The sequence below is a fragment of the Halichoerus grypus genome, chromosome X (assembly GCF_964656455.1).
Source record: "Halichoerus grypus chromosome X, mHalGry1.hap1.1, whole genome shotgun sequence".
NCBI classification, from domain to species: Eukaryota; Metazoa; Chordata; class Mammalia; order Carnivora; family Phocidae; genus Halichoerus; species Halichoerus grypus.
The window spans coordinates 91,480,736-91,486,064 of record NC_135727.1 but is presented as its reverse complement, the minus strand read 5'-3'; the positions used below and the strand labels follow the sequence as shown (position 1 = coordinate 91,486,064).

The window sequence follows — 5,329 nt, the reverse complement described above, 5'->3', positions numbered from 1 at the left end:
CAAGTATATCTCATATTGGTGACCTCTACTGACAAATCTTCACATTTATAGATTTTCTTCTGTGACTCATTCCAGCCAAGATGGAGTCACAGGGACCAGATTTCCCTGAGGCCTGGAACAAACAAAGAAAAAAAAAAAAAACAGACAAAATACATTTAAAAAGCCCCCACAGTTTTCAAGGCCCTGGATATCTGGCAATGAACAACAGTGATCCCTGAGGAAAGAGAAACAAATGAAGTGAACCTTGTGATTGGTCTAGCATACTTCCTTGAGAGACTTGCCAGGGCATTGCATAGAGAAGGGTAACTGAGGAAAAGTCTGGTGAATTCCCTGACTTGAGAAGGAACTGAGAGTCTAAGGAGAAGAAGGCAGCTAGAATTCATAGGACAAACCACCAGAATGGAGAAAACTGCACAGAGAGAAAATCCAAGTGATCTCTCTAGGGTCCTCCGTGAGTGTTTAATAGAGTACTGATCAGCACATGTGTGTGAGGAAACTAAGGTCAGTGAGAACCATCCATGGGGTCTGATGCTCATACATGGCTGGTAATAGTGCCTGTGATCACCAACCAGACTGGAAAAATAAGGCATTGCATAAAAAATTCCAGAAGCTATTGCCCCAATAGTGGGGAATAATTAGCCCTAGGTTGAGTGCTGCTCCAGATACACCTAAAAATTATATAAGGAAGACCTGACCTGTAAGGGTAAAACTTTCCAAGGAACTTACTTGTGTCCCAAAACAAAACTCAAAATAATTTATAAAAATGCGTAAATATCCAGTATCCAACAAAGTAAAATCCACAATGGCATTCAATCAAATATCAATAGGTATGCAAAGAGGTAGGAAAATAGCACACATAATGAGAATAATCAAGCAATCAACTAACCTAGAACTGACACACATGTTAGAATTAGCAAATAAAGGGCGCCTGGGTGGCTCAGTCGTTAAGCGTCTGCCTTCGGCTCAGGTCATGATCTCAGGGTCCTGGGATCGAGCCCTGCATCGGGCTCCTGTTCAGCGGGAAGCCTGCTTCTCCCTCTCCCACTCCCCCGCTTGTGTTCCCTCTCTCGCTATGCCTCTCTGTCAAATAAATAAATAAAATCTTTAAAAAAAAAAGAATTACCAAATAAGGATATTAAAAAAGTTATTATAAATTTATTGCACAGTGGCTTCTCTCCCCACCTCTTTGGTCTTGGCCACCTAAACGAGATGATGAAGGGGACTTCATCATTTGGAAAGCATTGTAATAAGAGGCACACATTGTTCTGCACTATGACTCTAAGGCCTACCACCTTCAGAAGTTGATCTGTGGCAAATGCGGCTATCCTGTCAAGCAGAAGAGAAAGTATAACTGGAGGGCCAAGGCTAAAAGATGAAATACCACTGGGACCGGTCAGTCAAATGAGGCACCTAAAAATTGTATGCCGCAGATTCAGGCATGGATTCCATGATGGAACAATGTCTAAACCCAAGAGGGCAGCTGTGCAGCAACCAGTTCATCTTAAGGATTTCAATGATCAGTCACACAGTAAGTGTTCTGGTTGATTTAATAAATGAATAAATGAATGAATGAACAAAGGTATTGCACATCCTCAGAAAGCTAGTCGAGACATGGAAGAAATATATATAAAGACCCAATATAGGATTTCCACTTCTGGAAAAATGGAGTAGATGCCCTTTTCCCTATCTCTCCCACTGAGTACAGAAAAAAAACCTTGGAAATAATATTTATAAAACCAAACATAAGATGATTCTGAAAGGTGGAGGGAAGAATGCAGACTGGCTAGGGACCTCAGAACCCAAAAAAGAGCACACTGGTGAGTTCCATGGATTTTTTTTCTTCATGTATTTGAGACTGTGCTGGGGACCCTGGCAACCTAGAAATGCCAATGGACCCAAACAAGACAAATGATCTTACCAAAGACCACTTTCTTTTGTCAAAGAACCAGGAAATGGGCAGCCTAATGAGATAGTAAACTTTCAGAAAATAGTAACTTTACTGAATCAAAACAATGTAGAAAAAATGTGGCCTAATTCCCACTCACACCAACAGATGCCAAGTGAGGAGCTTATAGTTTCACCCTCTACAGGCTGTAAAATTCATGCCAAACCCCTGCCAAGGTGGTCTCAGAAAAGATTGATTATAGAACTAGGACTTTTGTCTTGACCGGGTTGTAACAAGCCTTCCCCTATGTGGTGTCAGTGGAGACCATGTGGGGAGGCTGGACTTGCTCTCTTTTTTTTTTTTTTTAATTTTATTATGTTATGTTAGTCACCATACAATACATCATTAGTTTTTGATGTGGTGATCCACGATCCATTGTTTTCGTATAACACCCAGTGCTCCATGCAGTACATGCCCTCCTTAATACCCATCACCGGGCTAACCAATCCCCCCTCCCCCCTCCTCTCTAAAACCCTGTTTGTTTCTCAGAGTCCATAGTCTCTCATGGTTCATCTCTCCCTCCAATTCCCCCCGCCCATTTTTCCCTTCCTTCTCTTAATGTCCTCCATGTTATTCCAGTCAGGTGCCCCTCTCTTCCTCTTTCTATAAGGCCACCAGTCCTATTGGATTAGGCTCTACCTTTATGAACTCATTTAACTTTATCTCCACAAAGGACCTATCTTTAAATACAATCACATTGAGAGTTATAACATATAAATTTTGGGGGGTATACACTTCAGTCCATAAGAACAACCCATAATGTCCAACAATGGGCAAAGAGATACCCTCAGAGTAGTGGTTTTATTTATTTATTTTTATTATGTTCAGTTAGCCAACATATAGTACATCATTAGTTTTTGATGTAGTGTTCAACGATTCATTAGTTGTGTATAACAACCAGTGCTCATCACCACACGTGCCCTCCTTAATCCCCATCACCCCATGCCCCCACCTACCTCCTTTCTGTAACCCTCAGTTTCCCAGAGTCCAGAGTCTCTTATGGTTTGTCTCCCTTTCTGATTTCTTCCCATTTAGTTTTCCCTCCCTTCCCCTATGGTCCTCCGTGTTATTCCTTATGTTCCACATATGAGTGAAAACCTATGATAATTGTCTTTCTCTGCTTGACTTATTTCACTTAGCATAATCCCCTCCAGTTCCATCCATGTCGATGCAAATGATGGGCACTCATCCTTTCTGATGGCTGAGTAATATTCCGTTGTATATAGGAACCACATCTTCTTTATCCATTCATCCATTGAAGGGCATCACAGCTCCTTCCACAGTTTAGCTATTACGGACATTGCTGCTATGAACATTGGGGTGCATGTGCCCCTTCTTTTCACTACATCTGTATCAGAGTAGTGGTTTGAGAAATGAAACAGGCAATTGAAACATTTGTTGTCTAAAACTAGGGGAGATAAAGGCAGGAGAGGCTGGCTTACACACCTTTGCTAGTGTGCTCACACTCAATATGGGGTGGGGGCAAAGGAGGGTCTCCAATAGATAGATTCCTTCACTTCTCAGAAGGATCTGGGGTAAAAGGGGTGGGACAGAATGTTGATATGATTATAGTTTCCTTTGACATCACCTCAACTTTTTTTCCCCCCTACCTGATTCAGTGGTCCCAGGACCAGGGCTGTAACTGCAGGTGTCAGAAGAGTGATGATCCCTGAGCAAGCAATTTTAACTGTACTTTTACATGTTTATTTTTTTTAAGATTTTATTTATTTATTTGACAGAGAGAGACACAGCAAGAGAGGGAACACAAGCAGGGGGAGTGGGAGAGGGAGAAGCAGGCTTCCCGCAGAGCAGGGAGCCTGATGTGGGGCTTGATCTCGGGGCCCTGGGATCATGACCTGAGCCGAAGGCAGACGCTTAACGACTGAGCCACCCAGGCGCCCCATGTACCTTTAAATGTTTATGTCAGAATTCCTAAGGGCCTAATGTGATAGATTCTGCCTTCACCTCATCTGGCAAAATTGGGGTTGACAAAATGTAGCTGTATTACTTAGTGGTTGAGATACTCCAGTAGTTCCGAACCTATATAATGATGATACTCTATATGAATGGGAGTAGACTGAAGGGAAAGCATTTGCTAGACTGGCATTGCTGTTGACAATCTGGACTAGGACAGTGGCCAAACCTACTGTTTCTTCTAAAGGTGAAAAATTTTGGATTAAATTCAATGATAAATGGAGAGGAGGAATAGTAGCTGAGAGTAAAAGAATGAATAAATAGGTTATGCAACAAGGGAAATCCATTAAATTGGTACCCTGAGAGGTTCAGAGCAAGAGATAATATTGTCTCTTTACTCAGTTATATCAGATGCCTGAAAGAATGAAGCCATATGTTGCCAAGAGTACTACTACTTTTGGAACCTGACAAGGTGGAATGGGAGCCTGCAAACTGAGTGGTGTTGCTTTGGGAGATGAGCTGGACCAATTGTTGATGACTGAGTGGGACTCTAGTAATGTGCCAGTATCTTTTGAGTATTTTATTTTATTTTGGAAAGAAGACAGGAGATACGCAAAAATTTAAATGTACAATACCTTATTGTTGACTATAGGTATAGTGTTGTATGCAGGTTACATCTACTACCATACTATGATATGGTGTAACACTGGCATTGTTGTTAAGATTATATTTATATTGATGGTCAAATATATTGAGTAATTGAGCTAAAGGCTTTTCAGGATATAATACTGATGGAAAATGGCTTGAAGAACTGGATTTAAGTAACCATTAGCTAATTTCTATGATAAATAGTTCATCACAAGTTCATAATAAGGTACAACTAGAAAGGGGAAGAGTAATCAAATAAGCATAAAAACATGAAAATGTATATAATGGCCTTATAGGATGGATTTGTTTTTTACTATTGCTGATGTCATATAAATGCTATACTGAAAGGAAATGCCCAGGTAAATATATTTTGCTGTGAAAGAGCATTGGCCAAAGGTCAGGGCGTGGCCTGGATAGTAAATAATTTAACCTTGCTTTTGCCCTCAGCTTCTGGAAAATAATCTCTAGGCCCTTGGAATGTCATGCCTGATAGGAATGTCTTTGTTTACCTGGGGGTCTTATGCCTTCCAGATAGTAACTATGTGATTTAGGGTTAGGGTGAGAGCCATATGAACAACAAAATGAAGTGTGGGAGCTTTGGTTCATGAAGCTTGGCCTCCTGAGGGTTGGAAACTGAAATCGTGTGAGCAGTCAACCATACCTACATGATGGAGCCCATTGAAGCCTCTGGACACCAATGCTTGAGTGAGTTTCCCTGGTTGGCAGTACTCCATGCCTTTGTCACATATCCATGCCAGGAGAATAATGTCTTGATTCCATGGGGGAGGACAACTGGAAGCTCTTCCTTCCAACTGGAAGCTT

General features: G+C 41.3%; 1 pseudogene; it reads left to right on the top strand.

Annotated features, from left to right (window-relative positions):
• Positions 1 to 1,180: 1,180 nt before the first annotated feature.
• LOC118533904 (large ribosomal subunit protein eL37-like) lies at positions 1,181 to 1,605 on the top strand (annotated as a pseudogene).
• Positions 1,606 to 5,329: the final 3,724 nt, after the last annotated feature.